Here is a 23299-nt window from a genome sequence, read left to right on the forward strand (position 1 = left end):
TCAACAAAGGTTCCTCCTGAGCAGTTGTCTTGCGGGGTCTGCCGGACCTGGGCTTGTCAAACACATCTCCAGTCTCTTCAAATCTTTTTTTTAATTCTTTGTACTTTTCGCTGAGACACATTAAGGCTAAGTTCACACGTAGCGGAACTCTCGCGGAAATTACCGCGAGAATTCCGGAATTCCATTCCGCGGGAAAATCGCATTTTAAATTCCCGCGATTTTCCCGCGGAAAAACTAGCATTTTGTAAGCGTAATTAGCTTGCAAAATGCTAGCGTTTTCCAAGCGATCTGTAGCATTGCTTGGAGAACTGATTGACAGGTTGGTCACACTCGTCAAACATAGTGTTTGACAAGTGTGACCAACTTTTTACTATTGAGGCTGCCTATGCAGCATCAGTAGTAAAAGATAAAATGTAAAAAAAAATAAAAAATGGTGTTATTCTTACCTTCCGACGTCCCGCGCAGCCGTTCCCAGTAATCCTTTGCGAAAATGCCCGCGATGACATACATTCTCGATGATGTCGCGCGAATGACCGCGAGACTTCGCGATCCCGCGAGAACGGACGCCATCGCGGGCATTTTTGCAAAGGATTACTGGGAACGAGAGCGTGGAGAGAGGCGGGACGTCGGAAGGTAAGAATAACAATATTTTTTATTTTAAATTCTATTTTTTACAGGGATATTGTCATGCTCGCCATGTCTGTTATGTCCGCCATGTCTGTTTTGCTTCATGACCCTGGAGCAGTGTGCACGTGCATCTCATGTCTGCTATCCTGCTTGTTCCCTAGAGCAGTGTGCACACTCACCTCATGTCTGCTGAGCTGCAAGATGCCTGCGTTTCTGCTTTGCCTTCTGTGATCTTCTCGTCATGTCTAGAAACCTTGATCATGTGACGTTTCCTAAGATCCTGCACTGTCTGATTCTGCAATCATCTCGTCATGTCTGAAACTGATCATGTGACATTTCCTAGGATCCTGCACTGTCTGGTTCTGCAATCATCTCGTCATGTCTGAATCTCTGATCATGTGACCTTTCCTAGGATCCTGCATTGTCTGGTTCTGCAATAATCTCGTCATGTCTGAAACCTTGATCATGTGACGTTTCCTAAGATCCTGCACTGTCTGGTTCTGTGATCATCTCGTCATGTCTGAAACCTTGATCATGTGACGTTTCCTAAGATCCTGCACTGTCTGGTTCTGTGATCATCTCGTCATGTCTGAAACCATGATCATGTGACTGCGCTCTGATCCTGGAGCATCTGAACTAGGAAGTTCTCCCCTGGTCCTGACCCGGAAGAGGAGGTGCTATGCCCTATATTAGACCGCCCCTTCCTATGCTCAGGGCCTGAGTATTGTGTTGTGTCCCTGCATGGCTGCTTGGTCTGTGGGGCACTCCCTCTATTCTGTGCCCTTGCACTCTGCTCTGTCGTGCGTCTCTGCACACGCTCCGTACTCGTACTCCATCTCTTGTCCCGTGCCTTGTCTTATGTTTGTCCGTTGTGCCATGTTCGTCCTTGTCCTGCTTGGACTTGTAGTCCTTCTGTTATTCTCTGCCTTGCCTGTTTTTGCCATGTCTTGCCTTCGCTATACTCTGCCTTGTTCCTCCCTATGGTCTCAGTCTTTGCTTGCTCTGCCTCGCTCTCTCCTATGGTGCTCTGTAGTGCTGCCTGGCACACGCACCATTCCTCCTCTCTTTCCTTTGTGCTCTTTTCCATGTCTAGTCCCAAGGCTCTGCCTTGGCCCGGCTCTGGGCTTCGGCCTACGCTCCGCTGCTAGACTCTTTCCTATTGTGCTCTCTTGCACATTTCTAGGCTAGTCGCAAGGTTCTCCCTTGGCCCGGCTCTGGGCTTCGGCCTACGCTCCGCTGCTAGCTCTGTTCTTGCTCTGACCTGATTACGTGTTTCTGCCTATGCTTCCGTCCCTGGTTCTGTACTCTGTCTAAGCTCTGTCTTGTTTTTCGTCTTGTCTTCCCTCGCTCTGTTTCTTCGTGTGCCCTTTGCATGCGCCTGGCCTTCCTAGCCTCCTGTTTGTGCCTCAGCCGTGCCCGCCCTAGCCGTGCCCGCCTGCTTTTGCCTCAGCCGTGCTCGTCGGTCAGTGACAGCTGTGTCGCCTGCCATGCCTCAGTCGGGTTCACTGGAGTCTTGCCCGTCTGTCAGTGCCGCAGCCCTATCAGCTAGCCAGTGCCCCAGCCGTGCTCTCTGTGCTCCCTTGCACCTCACGCTGTTTCTGCACTGTGCTCTACGTGCTTTCTATGGCATACCTCCCCGTGCTTCTGTAAAAGTACACGCAGGCTTTGCCATGTCCCCTGTCGTGCCCTCTTGCACGCACAGGCCCTAACCCTGTCCTGGAACCCTGACCCTGGCGTGCCTCTCTGCACGCGCAGGACTCTGCCTCGCCTGACCCTGGCGTGCCTCTCTGCACGCGCAGGACTGCCTCGCCTGACCCTGGCGTGCCTCTCTGCACGCGCAGGACTCTGCCTCGCCTGACCCTGGCGTGCCTCTCTGCACGCGCAGGACTCTGCCTCGCCTGACCCTGGCGTGTCTCTACACACGCACTCTGTCTTGTGCCTTGGCGTGTCTCTACACACGCACCCTGTCTAGTTTTGTGAACCCTGGCGTGTCCCCTACACACGCACCTTGCCTTGCACCTAGCCTTGAACCTTGGCGTGTCCCCTACACACGCACCTAGCCTTGGACCTTGGCGTGTTCCCTAACACGCACCATGCCTGGATATCTGACGTGTCTCCTTGCCTGAACCCTGGTTTGCCTGCCGGATGCCCGGAACCTGCCGATCGTTGCCAGAGATCGTAAGATGGATGACTGCGGCCTGATGTCCGGAGCTGATGTCCGCAGCCTGATGCCTTGATCATGTCGATCGTTGCCAGTGGTCCGGAGTCCGATGCCATTGTGCCTTTACCTGTACCTAGGTGTGCCACCTGGCACGTACCATTCTATGGACCTTGGCGTGCCCAAGCACGCACTTTGCACGTTTTGCTTGTTCTCACGTTTTTACACTGAATGTGATCCTGAAGATCTTAATGAAGATACCTTGCACTTACCGCTTGTCTTGTCTTGTTTCCTGCCTGTCCCTGGTCGTCAGACACTCCCGTAGTGTCCCCCTGAGCCGGCCGTCTGGTCCCTGCAGTCGTGGTGGCTCACCCCCTTGGTCTGGCCCCTGACACTCCCTGTACAGGGGGTGGGTTCTCACTAGGTCAGCTCGCTCTAGGTGGGTGGGTGCCACTGCCCAGAGGGTCCACTCTAAAAAGGAAGATGGGCTCAGCAGAAGCTGAGTCCGTCACAGATATGGTACCCAGAGCCTGGAGGACAGTCTCCTCTCCTCCGGACCGTGGGTACCATCCGCAAATGTTCTGCTTACTTTCCGCATTGTGTGCACAGCCACATGCGGGAAGTAAGAGGAACAATGCATTCCTATGGGTGCGGGATCGCCGCGATTCCGCAAAATTAATGAGCATGCTGCGGTTTTTACCGCAAAGCGATTCCGCCGCGGTAAAAACCGCATCATTAGTACAGCTTTGTGGAATCCCATAGGAATGCATGGAAAGCTTATTTTTTGCGGCAAAATCGTGCGGTTAAAACCGCCGCGGAAACGCGAAAAAAAATGCAACGTGTGAACTCAGCCTAAAGGTGCCAGCCACCTCTGCAGTGGATCTGGTCTTCAGCCTCTTGATAATCCAGGCTTTGGTCGCAGGGTGGATTTTTGGCATGTTGTCAGAGCTCAAGTTGCAGCTCAAGTGAAGGTCTGGGGTGCTGAGTTTCTTCTTATACATACCCACTAATTAACCGATCATTTAACCTAAACCACATTTCGGAAGGTTTCAGCTTTCAAAAGAATAATTTATACAACCAATGGATGAATTTAAGGTCAGGTTATAAGCTTTTATTTACGTAACATGGATAAGCGGCATAACTTCTGTCAGGGAGTGTATGTCATATACATATCAACTTCATGTAAAGACTCAATACTCACAGCATTGTCCTTTTTATTTCAAGGTTTCTGACCAAAAGATCTAAAAACACTGAAGCCGCAAACTGAGAAAATCAACATTTGTGTCATTCTCAAAACTTTTGGAAACTAATGTATACAGGGGGATTATATATACACAAGGAGAATTCGTATATATAGAATTCTTGTGTGGGATTACATGAAGAGACAGAAGGATTTGCCGACATTCACCATCCACAGGAGATCTGTGGTTTGTTCCAGACATCTTGGAGAACTATCTCCGCACCGAGTGTACCTAAAGGATTTGATGAAAGCCGCGAGATGTCAGCTGTTATGAACAGCTGACATATGCCCGCAATAGGCGCGAGTGGAATCGCCATCCGCCTGCGCCTATTAACTAGTTAAATCCCGCTGTCAAAGCTGACAGCAGGCATTTAAATAGCACTTCCGGCCGCCGGGCCAGAAGTGAGCTCATCGCCGACCCCCGTCACGTGATCGGGGGTCGGCGACACGTTGCCCTGACAACCAGAGGTCTCATAGAGACCTCTATGGTTGTTGCAGGCAGATGGCTTTGATCGCCGCCCGGTGGCCGGTGCTCAAAGCACAGCAGTAGATCTGCTACATATGGGCGATCTGCTCATCGCCCATATGTAGCAGAGCCGATCGAGTTGTGCATGCTTCAAGCCTCCTGTGGAGGCTATTGAAGCATGCCAAAAGTAAAAAAAAAAATGTTTAAAAATAAAAAAACCTAAAAGTTCAAATCACCCCCATTTCGCCCTAATCAAAATAAAAAAAAATCACACATACACATATTAGGCATCGGCGTGTTCAGAATCGCCCGATCAATTAAAAAAAAAAAGCATTAACCCGATCGCTAATCGGCGTAGCGAGAAAAAAATTCAAAACGCCAGATTACTTCGCCGCGACATTGAATTAAAATGCAATAACGGGCGATCAAAAGAACATATTTGCACAAAAGTGGTATCATTAAAAACGACAGCCCGGCACGCAAAAAATAAGCCCTCACCTGACCCCAGATTACGAAAAATGGAGACGGTATGGGTCTCAGAAAATTGCGCATTTTTAACCCCTTACCTACAATGGACGTAATATTTCGTCCATGTGACCCTGGACCTAACTACCATGGACGGAATATTACGTCCCAGCGATCAGCGGCGCCCACGTGGTGAGCGCCGCTGATCGCGGCCGGGTGTCAGCTGATTATCACAGCTGACACCCGGCACAATGTGTCAGGGGCGGTCACGGACCGCCCCCGACACGTTAACCCCTTGTACACCGCGATCAAACGCGATCGCGGTGTACCGGGGGTTAAAGGGAAGCATCGGCAGGGAGGGGGCTCCCTCCGTGCTTCCCTGAGCCCCCCACGGCAGCGCAATGTGCAGCGCTGCTGCGGGGGGCTCTTTCCCTACAGGCCCCCAGATCCAAGATGGCGACGGGGGTCTTCGGGGGCCTGCAGGGAGCTGACTTCCTCACTGCCTGCAAAGCGCAGGCATGAGGAAGTCTGCAGCAGTGCCTGTGACAGATCGCTGATCTGTCACAGTGATCTGTGATGTGACAGATCAGCGATCTGTCACAGGACAGTGATGTCCCACCTGGGACAAGGTAATAAAGTATAAAAAAAAAAAAAGTTAAAAATAAATTAAAAAAAATCGCTAAATAAATTAGTAAAAAAAAAAAAAAATATTCCCAAATAAATAAATAAATCCATTTTTTCAAAATAAAAAAAAACAAACAATAAAAGTACACATATTTGGTATCGCCGCGTCCGTAGCGACCCGCCCTATAAAACTGTCCCATTAGTTAACCCCTTTAGTGAACCCCTTAAAAAATAAAAATAAAAAACGAAGCAAAAAATAATGATTTATTATCATACCACCGAACAAAAAGTGCAATAACACGCGATCAAAAAGACGCATATAAATATCCATGGTACCGCTGAAAGCGTCATCTTGTCCCGCAAAAAACGAGCTGCAATACAGCGTCATCCGCAAAAAAATAAAAAAGTAGCTCGCAGAATAAAGCGATACAAAAATAATTATTTTTTATATAAAATTGTTTTCATTGCAAAAAACCGACAAAACATAAAAAAACGACCTAAATGAGGTATCGCTGTAACCGTACTGACCCGAAGAATAAAAACGCTTTATCAATTTTACCGCACGCGGAACGGTGTAAACGCACCCCCAAAAAGAAATTCATGAAATGCTGGTTTTTGTTCATTCTGCGTCCCAAAAATCGGAATAAAAAGCGATCAAAACATGTCACGTGCCCGAAAATGGTGCAATGAAAACGTCAACTCGTCCCGCAAAAAATAAGACCTCACATGACTCAGTGGGTCAAAATACGGAAAAATTATAGCTCACAATATGTGGTGATGCAAAAACTATTTTTACAATAAAAAACGTCTTTTAGTGTCTGACAGCTGCCAAATATAAATGCCGCCATAAATAGTAAATCAAACCCCCCATTATCACCCCCTTAGTTAGGGAAAAATAATAAAACTAAAAGAAAATGTATTTATTTCCATTTTCCCGCTAGGGTTAGGGTTAGGGTAGGGTTAGGGCTAGGGTTAGGGTTAGGGCTAGGGTTAGGGCTAGGGTTAGGGTTAGGGCTAGGGTTAGGGCTAGGGTTAGGGCTCAGATTAGGGTTAGGGGTGTGTTGGGGTTAGGGTTGGAGTTATAATTGGGGGGTTTCCACTGTTTGGGCACATCAGGTGCTCTCCAAAGGCAACATGGCGTCTGATCTCAATTCCAGCCAATTCTGCGTTGAAAAAGTCAAATGGTGCTCCTTCCCTTCCAAGCTCTGCCATGCGCCCAAACAGTGTTTTACCCTCACATGTAGGGTATCAGCCTACTCAGGACAAATTACAAAACAACTTTTGGGGTCCAATTTCTCCTGTTACCCTTAGGAAAATAAAAAATTGGGGGCAAAAATATAATTTTGCGGAAAAAAATGTTTTTTTTATTTTCACGCCCAGGCGTTATAAACTTCTGTGAAGCACTTGGGGGTTCAAAGTGCTCTCCACACATCTAGATAAGTTCCATGGGGGGTCTAGTTTCCAAAATGGGGTCACTTGTGGGGAGTTTCAATAGTTTAGGTACATCAGGGGCTCTCCAAACGCACATGACACCCGCAGACCAATCCATCAAAGTCTGCATTCCAAAATGTCACTACTTCCCTTCCGAGCCCCGACGTGTGCCCATACAGTAGTTTTCTCCCACATATGAGGTATCAGCGTACTCAGGACAAATTGGACAACAACTTTTGGGGTCCAATTTCTCCTGTTACCCTTGGGAAAATAAAAAAAATGGGGACTAAAAGATGATGTTTGTTGAAAAAATCCGATATTTTTATTTTCACGCCCGGTCGTTATAAACTTCTGTGAAGCACTGGGGGGTTCAAAGTGCTCACCACACATCTAGATAAGTTCATTAGGGGGTCTAGTTTCCAATATGGGGTCACTTGTGGGGGTTTCCACTGTTTAGGTACATCAGGGGCTCTCCAAAAGCTACTTGACACCCGCAGACCATGCCATCAAAGTCTGCATTCCAAAACGTCACTACTTCCCTTCCGAGCCCCGACGTGTGCCCATACAGTAGTTTTCTCCCACATATGAGGTATCAGCGTACTCAGGACAAATTGGACAACAACTTTTGGGGTCCAATTTCTCCTGTTTCCCTTGGGAGAATAAAAAAATTGGAGACTAATTGATCATGTTTGTGGAAAAAATACGATTTTTTTATTTTCATGCCTGGGCATTATAAACTTCTGTGAAGCCCTTGGGGGTTCAAAGTGCTCACCACACATCTAGATAAGTTCCTCAGGGGGTCTAGTTTCCAAAATGGGGTCATTTGTGGGGGGTTTCCACTGTTTAGGTACATTAGGGGCTCTCCAAAGGCAACATGACACCCGCAGACCATTCCATCAAAGTCTGCATTCCAAAACGTCACTACTTCCCTTCCGAACCCCGACGTGTGCCCATACAGTAGTTTTCTCCCACATATGGGGTGTCAGCGTACTCAGGACAAATTGGACAACAACTTTTGGGGTCCAATTCCTCCTGTTACCCTTGGGAAAATAAAAAAATGGGGACTAAAAGATGATGTTTGTGGAAAAAATACGATTTTTTTATTTTCACGCCCGGACGTTATAAACTTCAGTGGAGCACTGGGGGGTTCAAAGTGCTCACCACACATCTAGATAAGTTCCTTGGGGGGTCTAGTTTCCAAAATGGTGTCATTTGTGGGGGGTTTCTACTGTTTTGGTACATCAGGGGCTTTCCTAACGCGACATGGTGTCCGATCTCAATTCCAGCCAAAAACGTCAAATGGCGCTGCTTCCCTTCCGAGCTCTGCCATGCTCCCAAATAGTGGTTTACCCCCACATGTGGGGTATCAGCGTACTCAGGATTAATTGCACAATATCTTTTAGGGTCCTGTTACTTTTGGAAAAATAAGAATTGAGGGTGAAAAGATCATTTTTGTGGAAAAAATATGATTTTTTAATTGTACCGCTGTACATTATAAACTTCTGTGAAGCCCTTGGGGGATTCAAAGTTCTCACCACACATCTAGATAAGTTCCTTGGGGGCTCTAGATTCCAAAATGGTGTCATTTGTGGGGGGTTTCCACTGTTTTGGTACATCAGGGGTTTTCCAATCGCGACATGGTGTCCGATCTCAATTCTAGCCAAAAACGTCAAATGGCGCTGCTTCCCTTCCGAGCTCTGCTATGCGCCCAAATAGTCATTTACACCCACATATGGGGTATCAGCGTACTCAGGACAAATTGCACAATAACTTTTAGGGTCCTGTTACCCTTGGAAAAATAAAAATTGGGGGTGAAAAGATCATTTTTGTGGAAAAAATATGATTTTTTAATTGTACCGCTGTACGTTATAAACTTCTGTGAAGCCCTTGTGGGTTCAAAGTTCTCACCACATATCTAGATAAGTTCCTTGGGGGGGTCTAGTTTCCAAAATGGGGTCACTTGGGGGGGTTTCCACTGTTTAGGTACATCAGGGGCTCTCCAAACGCGACATGGCGTCCGATCTGAATTCCAGCCAATTTTGCATTGAAAGAGTCAAACGGCGCTCCTTCCCTTCTGAGGTCTGCCATGCGCCGAAACAGTGGTTCCCCCCCACATATCAGGTATCAGCGTACTCAGGACAAATTGCACAATAACTTTTGCAGTCCAATTTCTCCTGTTACCCTTGGTAAAATAAAGAAAATTGAACCTGAAGTATTTTTTTTGTGAAAAAAAGTTAAATGTTCATTTTTTTTTTAATATTCAAAAAATTCCTGTGACGCACCTAAAGGGTTAATAAACTTCTTGAATGTGGTTTTAAGCACCTTAAGGGGTGCAGTTTTTAGAATGGTGTCACTTTTGGGTATTTTCTATCATATAGACCCCTCAAAGTGGCTTCAAATGTGATGTGGTCCCTAAAAATAAAATGGTGTTGCAAAAATGAGAAATCGCTGGTCAATTTTTAACCCTTATAACTTCCTAATAAAAAAAAATTTTGGTTCCAAAATTGTGCTGATGTAAAGTAAACATGTGGGAAATGTTATGTATTAAGTTTTTTGTGTGCCGTATCGCTGTGATTTAAGGGCATAAAAATTCAAAGTTGGAAAATTGCGAAATTTTCAACATTTTCGCCAAATTTCCGCTTTTTTCACAAAAAACGCAAGTTATTTGAATGCAATTTTACCACTAACATGAAGTACAATATGTCACGAGAAAACAATGTCAGAATCACTGGAATCCATGGAGGCGTTCCAGAGTTATGACCTCATAAAGGTACAGTGGTCAGAATTGTAAAAAATTGGCCCGGGAGTTAACGTGCAAACCACCCTTGGTAGTGAAGGGGTTAATTTTTTAATTTTTTTTTTTTAAGCAAACTTTGGAATTTCTTTTCAACACTTAGATAAAAGAGAACATTGGTGTCTATGAACTCATAATGACCTGGAGAATCATAATGGCAGGTTAGATTTAGCATCTAGTGAACCTAGCAAAAAAGCCAAGCAAAAAACAAGCGTGGGATTGCACTTTTTTGCAATTTCAACGCACTTGGAATTTTTTTCCAGTTGTCGAGTACATGACATGGTAAAACCAATGGTGTTGTTTAAAAGTACAATTCATCCCGCAAAAAATAAGCCCTCACATGGCTATATTGACGGAAAAATAAAAAAGTTATGGCTCTGGAAAGAAGGGGAGTGAAAAATCGAAAAAAGCTCCAGGAGTAAAGGGGTTAAAATAACTTTGCTTACACGCTTGAAGCCCAAAAAAAGGGGGGCCCAAACATCCAGTGTTTGCGACACTGTCATGTGCATGTTAGCGAGGCAAACACTGCCTCTGATTGGCAGTAAAATCATTACCGCCTGTCAGACAGCTGCGGTTCACATACTGTCAAATGACAGCGTGAGTCCACAGCTGTGATTGGAGGTAAAAAGTTTACCTCTCGTCACTTGCATCGGCTGATGGGACTACTGCTCCAATCAGCCTATGCTGCTGCCACTAATAACAGAGATAATTATCCAAAACAACAGAAGCCTAATAGGCAAGATGCTCCATGAGAAGACCATCCAACAAAGAAAAAGAAGCAAAACCTAAAATTACAAATTTTATTGGAAATGTAAAAATATCAAAAAATCCATTAATAGACAAAATAGTACGGGGAACAAACACACAAAAGACCCGCACGTGGGGTAAATAGCAGTGTTACATACATAACAGTCTCAAGATTTGCCGGGCAGACAATGAAGCCACAGGAATGCGCAAGTTTAACCTTATGATAAATACATAATAGTATATAGGAGCGCTAAATACAATGAGGCACACAGAGAGGCAGAAATTAGCCAAATTAGGGATACTGGGTAATATAACATGTATGAGTACTGGTAGCAATACGAGTATAGGCCCAGCATATACCCAGGTATAAATGCAAAATAATTGCTACAGCATATTTACCTTAAAGTGCGGACAGGAGACCCCTGACGCGCGTTTCGCGTTAGCTTTCTCAAAGGGGAACATGGTTAGGCTGTCCGTGCACCCTTATATGGGACGATGGAGTGAGCTAAAGGGCGGCGCTGATGCAGGTCACCTGTGCGCGGCCCGGAACAGGCCCCGTCACTAGGCAGCGCCGTGCGAGGCCGCGCCCCCTCCAAACTCGACGCGTCAGAGCAGGAGAGGGGAGGCGGCAACACACGGACGCGTTACCACGACGACGCCAGGAACAAGCGCCGTCACAGGTCGGCGCCATGCGAGGCCGCGCACCCTCCAAGCTCGATGCATCAGAGCGGGAGAGAGGAGGCGGCAACACAGGGACGCGTCACCATGACGACGCTGAGAACCGGACCGCGCACAGGGGACACCACATCAAGCAGATGTCTGCACAAAGTATAAATTTTCAGGTTTCCAAGCATAAATGCGCCCTTTATAAAAGGAAAAAGGGACTAAAAAGTGCTTTTAGTTGCTAGAATCGCAATGAAGTAAATCATTGCATATACACTGATTTTAAACAAGAAAAGTGCTAAGATAATGGAAAGATATAATACTATTAAAAATATTAATTTAGTGAAATAGTGTAAAAGTAGACTTTTAAACCTTGGAAACCTGAAAATTTATACTTTGCGCAGACATCTGCTTGATGTGGTGTCCCCTGTGCGCGGTCCGGTTCTCAGCGTCGTCATGGTGACGCGTCCCTGTGTTGCCGCCTCCTCTCTCCCGCTCTGATGCATCGAGCTTGGAGGGGGCGCGGCCTCGCATGGCGCCGACCTGTGACGGCGCTTGTTCCTGGCGTCGTCGTGGTAACGCGTCCCTGTGTTGCCGCCTCCCCTCTCCTGCTCTGACGCGTCGAGTTTGGAGGGGGCGCGGCCTCGCACGGCGCTGCCTAGTGACGGGGCCTGTTCCGGGCTGCGCACAGGTGACCTGCATCAGCGCCGCCCTTTAGCTCACTCCATCGTCCCCTATAAGGGTGCACGGACAACCTAACCATGTTCCCCTTTGAGAAAGCTAACGTGAAACGCGCGTCAGGGGTCTCCTGTCCGCACTTTAAGGTAAATATGCTGTAGCAATTATTTTGCATTTATACCTGGGTATAGGCTGGGCCTATACTCGTATTGCTACCAGTACTCATACATGTTATATTACCCAGTATCCCTAATTTGGCTAATTTCTGCCTCTCTGTGTGCCTCATTGTATTTAGCGCTCCTATATACTATTATGTATTTATCATAAGGTTAAACTTGCGCATTCCTGTGGCTTCATTGTCTGCCCGGCAAATCTTGAGACTGTTATGTATGTAACACTGCTATTTACCCCACGTGCGGGTCTTTTGTGTGTTTGTTCCCCGTACTATTATGTCTATTAATGGATTTTTTGATATTTTTACATTTCCAATAAAATTTGTAATTTTAGGTTTTGCTTCTTTTTCTTTGTTGGATGGTAATAACAGAGATAGCAGGAGCGATGGAAGGGAGTATTCATTAGCCGCTCATGCGCTGTAAATAAATGATTAAGAAGCAAAAAAACGGCGTGGGTTCCCCTGTATTTTAAGTAACCAGCCAGGCAAAACTCACAGCTGGGGGCTGCAACCGTCGCCTGTTGGCTTAGCAAGTCTGGTTTTCAAGAATAGAGAGGTCCACACGCTATTGTTTTTTAAATTATCTAAATAAATAATAAACAAAATGCGTGGAGTCCCCCCCCCATTTTTGACAACCTGCCAATCTAAAGCAGACAAGTGGGGGCTGGTATACTCAGGCTGGTAAGGGGCCATGGATATTGCCCCCCCCAGCCTAAAAATTACAGCCCGCAGCCGCCCAGAAGAGACACATCTATTAGATCTGCCAATTCTGACTCTTTGCCCAATCTTCCCACTTGCCCTGTAGTGGTGGCAAGTGGGGTTCATATTTGTGGGGTTGATGTCACCGTTGTATTGTACGGTGACATCAAGTCCACGTCTCTTTTTAATAGAGAGGCTCTATAAGACACCTATCCATTGCTAATCCTATAATTGTATTGTAAATAAAGACCCAGCAAGTATAAAGTCTTTTATATGACATAAAAAACAAAATTCACTTTTCCTTTTTTATTGAAAGATAACAAGCACAGTTATACTCACCTAACGCCCATTCCATTAAAGCCCTCATCTTCTGTAAAAAAGCAAAAAAAAACCCCATATCCCTCACCTGTCGGTCGTTCTGTCCCACGCCGTAATCCATGTCTGGGGATAGACAGTCTTCAGCCGGGACGGTGCCAAGATACAACTGTCCAGACTGAGAACCACTGGTGAATGAGCTGCTGGGAGCGCAGCTTCAGTGAGCAGCGGTGACTTCATTGAGGTTACTGCCGGTTACTGAGGCTGCCTTACCAGCCGGTACCCTGAACTACGGTGCCCTCGCATAAGGAAAGTGTTTCTTTTAATTATTTTTTTTTTTTCTTTTAGATCAATTCAAATATAGTATTTTAACATTTTCGATTTGTGGATGCTGGAGTTATTCACCTTTTACTTCATCCATTACATGGGAACCCGCCCATAGCTTGTCTGTTCATGACACCCCTCAAGCCACTGTCGTTATGTAGAGATGTATTAAGTAGAGATGGGGAAAGACAACCCTGCTGTCAGGAAAGATACAATATAGTTGTAATAATAAACCTGAGGCTACAAAAAAATCTTTTTGATATGCTGTTTTTATTTAAGACATCAGTCACATAGCACGCAACGTTTCGGCTGCACCGACCTTTGTCAAGGGTATTTTATCTGAATAAAACATAACAACACAAAATCAGAGTTGTAACCCTAAACTTGCTTATATAGATAAATAAATCATTGAGTTGCTGACTGGCATACAATCCAAGAAAAAAACAAAACAAACATATACATTGACATACATACAATATTGGCAAAACTGAAATATAGTGTACAAAATAGAGTGTACATCACTGGAGGCAGTTATAAAGGAGTAAGCATTATATTTAAAGAAAATACAGCCTAAGACAGTTTTTGGTATCACAAGAAATAATGCACAGAGAAATATTGAATCCAGTACCTGTGTGGCTATGTGTTGGAGATTCAGAATTCTATACGGAGAATAAAAAAAGGGAAAAAAAGATATAAAGTAAAGTAATAGCAGAAAAGCAATGCGAATCTAATCCACTATATGCTGTATAACAATGAGAAGGACTGGTATAATATTGATATTAACCAAACCTCTTATTAGGAACATGCGGTGGAACAGGACTGCGCCGCTACTTGATGATGAAGTGAGCGTATTGCAGGAAGTGCGTGTATTTATGCCCCTTTAATGGAGTAAATGTGGTACAGCTGTGTACCTTGAGTCACTAAGATGGCGGGCGTGCGCCGACCGTCTCTGAGGACGGAAGTGGGGTATACCGAGACCGGAAGTGAGGCATGTAAGGGCTCAATAGAGATATAAGAGCGGCGTTCTGTTTACTGTGCGCATGCGCAAAGTGCTAGGGAAAGCAGTAAATCATATAATCTAGTGAAGCACTTGTAAAAACTGTAAACCGCACTGCACCAATAATAAGCGCACGCCGACCATCCATAAGGGACGGACTTGGGGTTAAATGAATACAAATAAGTGAAAGGGACATATGATGATATAGAAGGGCATATGAAACTGCATAATTATAGCGTGCCTGAGCAAAGCAAACTATAGACTATAATGAAATGTGTAATGAATGTTATAGTAAAAAGAGGGGAAGAAAGGAGTAAAAAAAAGGGGGGAAAATTAGACAGAGGAAAAGTAAGAAAATACGCCGCTATTGGTATCCAATCACCTAGTGAGGTAAATATCAATAAGCCCAAAGGTGAATACCATATTCCTGCGATTAGGTGTGTAAAAAAGAAGAAAAAAATCTTTATTAATATATAGGTACAAGTCAATGATCTTCATAGAGACATATAAAGGGGTACATTAATTATACATAAGAAGACCAACCACTGTAAATTAATTGAAAAGGGCATAAAGTATCAATCCTAAATACAAAAGGAAAAGGACACAATCACCCCATCCTAAAAAAATTAAAAATTAACATTAATTTTGTATTTAGGATTGATACTTTATGCCCTTTTCAATTAATTTACAGTGGTTGGTCTTCTTGTGTATAGTTAATGTACCCCTTTATATGTCTCTATGAAGATCATTGACTTGTACCTATATATTAATAAAGATTTTTTCTTCTTTTTTACAGACCTAATCGCAGGAATATGGTATTCACCTTTGGGCTTATTGATATTTACCTCACTAGGTGATTGGATACCAATAGCGGCGCATTTTCTTACTTTTCCTCTGTCTAATTTTTTCCCCCTTTATTTCCCCCTTTTTTTCCCCTCTTTTTACTATAACATTCATTACACATTTCATTATAGTCTATAGTTTGCTTTGCTCAGGCACGCTATAATTATGCAGTTTCATATGCCCTTCTATGTCATCATATGTCCCTTTCACTTATTTGTATTCATTTAACCCCAAGTCGATGGTCGGCGTGCGCTTATTATTGTTGTGGTGCGGTTTACAGTTTTTACAAGTGCTTCACTAGATTATATGTTTTACTGCTTTCCCTAGCACTTTGCGCATGCGCACTGTAAACAGAACGGCGCTCTTATACAGTGGGGAAAAAGAGTATTTAGTCAGTCAGCAATAGTGCAAGTTCCACCACTTAAAAAGATGAGAGGCGTCTGTAATTTACATCATAGGTAGACCTCAACTATGGGAGACAAACTGAGAAAAAAAAATCCAGAAAATCACATTGTCTGTTTTTTTTTCATTTTATTTGCATATTATGGTGGAAAATAAGTATTTGGTCAGAAACAAGCAATCAAGATTTCTGGCTCTCACAGACCTGTAACTTCTTCTTTAAGAGTCTCCTCTTTCCTCCACTCATTACCTGTAGTAATGGCACCTGTTTAAACTTGTTATCAGTATAAAAAGACACCTGTGCACACCCTCAAACAGTCTGACTCCAAACTCCACTATGGTGAAGACCAAAGAGCTGTCAAAGGACACCAGAAACAAAATTGTAGCCCTGCACCAGGCTGGGAAGACTGAATCTGCAATAGCCAACCAGCTTGGAGTGAAGAAATCAACTGTGGGAGCAATAATTAGAAAATGGAAGACATACAAGACCACTGATAATCTCCCTCGATCTGGTGCTCCACGCAAAATCCCACCCCGTGGGGTCAGAATGATCACAAGAACGGTGAGCAAAAATCCCAGAACCACGCGGGGGACCTAGTGAATGAACTGCAGAGAGCTGGGACCAATGTAACAAGGCCTACCATAAGTAACACACTACGCCACCATGGACTCAGATCCTGCAGTGCCAGACGTGTCCCACTGCTTAAGCCTGTACATGTCCGGGCCCGTCTGAAGTTTGCTAGAGAGCATTTGGATGATCCAGAGGAGTTTTGGGAGAATGTCCTATGGTCTGATGAAACCAAACTGGAACTGTTTGGTAGAAACACAACTTGTCGTGTTTGGAGGAAAAAGAATACTGAGTTGCATCCATCAAACACCATACCTACTGTAAAGCATGGTGGTGGAAACATCATGCTTTGGGGCTGTTTCTCTGCAAAGGGGCCAGGACGACTGATCCGGGTACACGAAAGAATGAATGGGGCCATGTATCGTGAGATTTTGAGTGCAAACCTCCTTCCATCAGCAAGGGCATTGAAGATGAAACGTGGCTGGGTCTTTCAACATGACAATGATCCAAAGCACACCGCCAGGGCAACGAAGGAGTGGCTTCGTAAGAAGCATTTCAAGGTCCTGGAGTGGCCTAGCCAGTCTCCAGATCTCAACCCTATAGAAAACCTTTGGAGGGAGTTGAAAGTCCGTGTTGCCAAGCGAAAAGCCAAAAACATCACTGCTCTAGAGGAGATCTGCATGGAGGAATGGGCCAACATACCAACAACAGTGTGTGGCAACCTTGTGAAGACTTACAGAAAACGTTTGACCTCTGTCATTGCCAACAAAGGATATATCACAAAGTATTGAGATGAAATTTTGTTTCTGACCAAATACTTATTTTCCACCATAATATGCAAATAAAATGAAAAAAAAACAGACAATGTGATTTTCTGGATTTTTTTTTCTCAGTTTGTCTCCCATAGTTGAGGTCTACCTATGATGTAAATTACAGACGCCTCTCATCTTTTTAAGTGGTGGAACTTGCACTATTGCTGACTGACTAAATACTTTTTTCCCCACTGTATCTCTATTGAGCCCTTATATGCCCCACTTCCGTCCTCAGAGACGGTCGGCGCACTTCCGCCATCCTAGTGACTCAAGGTACACAGCTGTACCACATTAAGGCTGGTTTCACATTTGCGCTTTTGTGCGCAGCGCATCGTGCGCATGCGCACTGCGCACCTATGTTTAACATGACGTGCGCATGGTCTTGCGCACACTTGCGTTTTCGTGCGCATGCGTTTTTTTGTCTTTCGCGCCAGGCGTGCCAGACGCAACATGTTGCATTTTTTGGTGCGCCCTGTCTCGGCAAAAAAACGCATGCGCACGCTTGCGCACGGAATGCGCAAAAACAACACATTGAAGTCTATGGGAACGCATGCGTGCGCATGGTCTTGCGCACGGTTGCGTTTTTTTGCGCATGCGTTTTTGAGTTAAACAAGTCTAGAATGTTCTCTAGACAATGGAAAAAATGACACACCTAAAAACGCATGTGCATAAAAAAACGCAAACGCATGCAAAAACGCATGTAAAACGCAAGCAACGCTGCGTTTTTTTGACGCTTCAGCGTGCGCATGACGTTAAAAAAACGCGCGTTTGTTTTGCGTTTTTCATGCGCCCGATGCGCTGCGCAAAAAAACGCTAATGTGAAACTAGCCTTACTCCATTAAAGGGGCATAAATACACGCACTTCCTGCAATACGCTCACTTCATCATCAAGTAGCGGCGCAGTCCTGTTCCACCGCATGTTCCTAATAAGAGGTTTGGTTAATATCAATATTATACCGGTCCTTCTCATTGTTATACAGCATATAGTGGATTACATTCGCATTGCTTTTCTGCTATACTTTACTTTATATCTTTTTTTCCTTTTTTTCCCTTTTTTATTCTCCGTATAGAATCCTGAATCTCCAACACATAGCCACACAGGTACTGGATTCAATATTTCTCTGTGCATTATTTCTTGTGATTCCAAAAACTTAGGCTGTATTTTCTTTAAATATAATACTTACTACTTTATAACTGCCTCCAGTGATGTACACTCTATTTAGTACACTATATTTCAGTTTTGCCAATATTGTATGTATGTCAATGTATATGTTTGTTTTGTTTTTTTCTTGGATTGTATACCAGTCAGCAACTCAATGATTTATTTATCTATATAAAGTTTATATCTATTTAAAGTTTAGGGTTACAACTCTGATTTTGTGTTATTATGTTTTATTCAGATAAAATACCCTTGACAAAGGTCGGTGCAGCCGAAACGTTGCGTGCTGTGTGACTGATGTCTTAAATAAAAACAGCATATCAAAAAGATTTTTTTGTAGCCTCAGGTTTATTATTACAACTGTGTTATGTAGAGATGGTGAGCTGATGAATTTGCATTCTCTACATATCAGCATTGGTAGTGTCTTTCAAGATGTGTAAGCTCACCATACCGTTGGCATTAATGCAACCCTCATACCATTAGAGATGTAGGCTTCTGAACTGAGCGGTGATAATTATTGTATTTTTCGGACAATAAGACACATCGGACAATAAGACACACCTAGGTTTTAGAGGACGAAGTTAGAAAAAAATTAAAGCAAAAAATGTGGTCAATTCTGTACTAATATTCCCTATCCTGGTATGCATGGCCCCTCATCCCTATCCTGGTATGCATGGCCCCCTCATCCCTATCCTGGTATGCAGGGCTCCCTCGTCCCTATCCTGGTATGCAGGGCCCCCTCGTCCCTATCTTGGTATGCAGGGCTCCCTCGTCCCTATCCTGGTATACAAGGCTCCCTCATCCATATCCTGGTATACAGGGCTCCCTCATCCCTATCCTGGTATACAGGGCTCCCTCATCCCTATCCTGTTATGCTTGGCCCCCATCCTCATCCTGGTATGATTGGCTCCATCACCATCCTGGTATGCATAAGCCCCTCATCCCTATCCTGGTATACAGGGCTCCCTCATTCCTATCCTGGTATACAGGGCTCCCTCATCCCTATCCTGGTGTGATTGGCATCCTCATCCCTATCCTGGTATGATTGGCCCCATCCTTATCCTGGTATGATTGGCTCCATCACCATCCTGGTATGCATAGCCCCCTCCTCCTTATCCTGGTATGCTGTACCCCATCTCTGTCCTGGTATTCATGGCCCCATCCTGGTATGATTAGCCCCCATCCCTATACTGATTTGATTGGCCCCCGCCCTCATCAGAAAAACATAAAAAAAACATTATACTTACCTTTCTGCGCTCCCTCACATCTTCTTGTTCCGGTGTCAGTGGCTGATTTACGCTTGTAAGCAGTGATGTCCTTGGTTTCCATAAAGAATTTTAATTTAGGATTCATTTGACCACATAAGTTTTCGGTTTTGCCTCAGTCCATTTTAAAAGAGTTTTGTCCTAGAGATGGCAGCGTTTCTGGATTGTGTTGACATGTAACTTGCCTTTATGCATTGCACATCAAACGGTGCTTACAAGCAATGATTTCTGGAGGGATTCCTGAGCCCATGCAGTGACTTGCATGACCGAATCATGACCGTTTTTTATGCTGTGCCACCCAAGGACCTGAAGATCGCAAGAATCCAATACTGACTGTCGGCCTTGTCCGTTGTACACATGGATTTCTCCAGAATCTCTGAATCTTTTGATATTATGTTCTGTAGATTGTGGGATATTCAAAGTCTTTATAATTTTATGTGGAGGGAGATTTTAGTGAAATTGTTTCACAATTTTTAGATGCATTTGTTCATAGATTGGTGAACCTCTGACCATCTTTGCTTCTGAGAGACTCAGCCTCTGTAACGTGCTCTTTTCATGTTGAAAATTGACCCTTCAGCTGTTTTATATAGCACCTCTTACTTTTCCAGCCATTTGTAAATCCTGTCCCAACTTTGTTGAGATGTCTTGCTGCCATCAATTTCTAAATCAGATAGTTTATATTATTGAAAAATGTCTACATTTCTGATCTGTGCTCCATGTTCTTTTGTGGATAAATTATGGCTATACATTTTACACGGAGTCCCAACATTTTTTCGAACTGGGAATGCAGATGGGAGGAACATATAAAATGAGTGGTCATATACTCGAAGTGGGCATATATAACTGAATCATATAAAAGGTACATTAGTTCATATATAAGGGAGATAATATGTAAGAAATACTTATACACTGCGTGCACAATTATTAGACAATTTGTATTTTTGATGAGCGATTTATTATTAAACAACTGCAATGCTGTTGGTCAAGCTTAAAAAACTGAATATTTAAGAAAGTAAAAGTGAGCTTTAGGAGAATACCTGTGTGTACAGAATGATTGCACATCAATTAGTTTGCAGAATTACTATGCAGCTAAATGGAAAAAAGAGATTTTTCTCATCTCAGTTGTTTATTTTCATCTGTTAAAGTGAGAATAATAACCAAACAACTCAAAAGCCCCGATTCATTAGACTGTTCATTTTCCCGGCGGGTTTGAAAAGGAGGCTTGATGGAGCAGATGCTCCTGATTCGTTAGGAGACACACGCCTCCGTAGTGACGTGCTCCTCTGTGTACAGTTCGCCACAAATCTTACTCCAGTCCCTGCTGGAGTAAGATTTGTGTTATAGCAAATGCCTCCATCAATTTGACGAGCGGTGGTCGTCATGCTCTTGTCAAATCCTGGCAGCGCCCACTTTGTCAAAGCTGGGCAAAAGTGCCAAAAGTTGTCGTTTTTCTATACAACCTCTCCTTACGCAACAAAAATTTAACTTTTCAAAGGTTTTTCTCTCCAGAAATCTGGCGCAAGAGCTCTAATGAATCACCCCCCAGAACGTACAAAAAGACATATCTGACATAAAGAAAATATATCAATGACCCAGTTAATTCTTCTCTTTTCCATTAGGTGTATGACATCATGTGATTAAAAACAGATTAGCTGAATCCTTCTAAGCTCCATGTAAAAACATGAAATCTATTTTCTCTGCCTGACTCATAATTCTCTGCAAAAGTTGCAGGGGTGGGGGGAGGGAGCAGCTGGGTAAGGAGGTGAAGAGGGGAATGATTTTTACAGGGAAAAGAGACTTCCTGTTTCTACATAGAGGAGAGAAAGTTTACTATAAACTACTGACAACATGTCTCCAAATTTCCAAGCAATAAATGTATTTATTTTCAGAAAATGAGAAATGGTCAAAATAACAAGAAAAGCAGTGCTTGCAGACCTCACATAATGCAAAGAAAACAAGTTCATAATCACTTAGAAATAACAATACTAATATTTTAACTCAGAAAGAGTTCAGAAATCAATATTCAGTGGAATAACCATGATTTTTAATCACAGCTTTCATGCCTCTTGGCATGCTTTCCACCAGTCTTTCACACTGCTTTTGAGTGACCTTATGCCACTCCTGGTACAAAAATTTAGACAGTTCTTCTTTGATGGCTTGTGACCATCCATCTTCCTCTTGATTACATTCCAGAGGTTGTCAATGGGGTTCCGGTCTGGAGATTGGGCTGGCCATGACAGGGATTTGATGTGGTAGTCCTTCATCCACACATTGATTGACCTAGCTGTGTGGCATGGCACATTGTCCTGCTGGAAAAAACAGTCCTCAGAGTTGGGGAAGATTGCCTGAGCAGAAGGAATCACCTGTTTTTTCCAGGATAACCTTGTATGCAGCTTGATTCATACGTCCTTCACAAAGAATAACCTGCCCAATTTCAGCCTTGTTGAAGCATCCCCAGATCATTCATCACCCATCCTCTACCAAATTTCACTGTGGGTGCAAGACACTGTGGCTTGTATGCCTTTCCAGGAAAAGCTGAAAATTAAACTCATCAGAGAAGATTACCTTACTCCAGTCCTCTATGGTCCAATCCTTATGGTCTTTGGCAAACTTCAGCCTGGCTGTCTTTTGCTTCTCATTGATGAAAGGCTTTTTTTCTACCCTTGAACCTTGCCTCTAGTAGCCTGTTACGAACTGTTCTTGCCGTGCACTTCACCCTAGCTGCCATTTGCCATTTCTTTTGTAGGTCACTTGATGTCATTCTGCGGTTGCTGAGTGACAGTCGAATAAGATGACAGTCATCCCGGTCAGTGGAGAGTCGTTTTCGCCCTCTGCCAGTCTGTAGCTTTGTTGTCCCCAATGTCTGCTGCTTGACCTTGTTGTAATGGACTGCCGTCTTAGAAATTTTAAGGATGGAGGCAACATGACGCTCACTGTATTCCTCTGCTAGTAAAGCCAGAATTGAGCCCTTCTTTTCCTCACTCAGGACTTTTCTTTTCAACTCCTTTAGCATGGTTAAAAGTTATTTTTTCATTCCTAGTACTTTTGGGATATTACTAGCACTTGTTTTGCCATCCAGATTGTCCTATTACAAGAGGATTGTGAACACCACATCAGGGTTTTTTATACTTTCCTTCGTTAAATAAGATTTGGTTCAGGTGATACCTAATCAGAAGCACATTAAGTAGAATGAGGTGTCCTCTGGTTGGAATTCAACAGACACTGGAATGGAATGGCTGTCAGACATGTAGAGAAGATGATTCTTATAAAACTGTGCAGTGGTCTCTTACTTTTTGCCAGAGCTGTATATATAGCAACGGTTTTCAGGCTATCCCTGTCACGGAGCGTGATTCTGATTGTATAAGTCACTTATGGGTCGCACAGCGTAGTGTGACCAAAAGAGTCTGCAGAACGGTAACGTCACTAATAAGAGTTGAACCTCACTTGATCCCAGAGAAGACAGTTTTATGTGAGTAAATTAACACACTATAACTACATACACATATACAGGTGCTACTCAAAAAATTAGAATATCATCAAAAAGTTAATTTATTTCAGTTCTTCCAATACAAAAAGTGAAACTCTTTTTAGAGTCATTACAAACAGAGTGATCTATTTCAAGGAGTTTAATCACAAATAGCTGAATACCAATGGATTGGAGGGTGCGGGGGACCTCACAGGTTCCCTTTAGCCCCTTAACGTCTAATGAAGTACATAGCCGTTTTGGCAGGGAGTCAGTTCCCGCACCAGGACTGCCTATGCCCGTCATTCGTTTAAACTGTCACTGTGTGTAAATTGCATTGCAAGCGTTTCAGAGTTATTACCACATAGAGTGACACTGGTCGGATTTGTA

General features: G+C 43.9%; 1 protein-coding gene across 4 annotated transcripts in view; it reads left to right on the forward strand.

Moving 5' to 3' along the window:
• The window catches only part of DZIP1 (DAZ interacting zinc finger protein 1), a 107635-nt gene that overhangs the window by 21497 nt on the left and 62839 nt on the right, over nt 1-23299 (forward strand). The gene's annotated exons all lie outside the window — the stretch shown is intronic.

Source organism: Dendrobates tinctorius, unplaced genomic scaffold (assembly GCF_039654945.1).
Source record: "Dendrobates tinctorius isolate UK_male_01 unplaced genomic scaffold, ASM3965494v1 ptg000026l, whole genome shotgun sequence".
Lineage (NCBI taxonomy): Eukaryota > Metazoa > Chordata > Amphibia > Anura > Dendrobatidae > Dendrobates > Dendrobates tinctorius.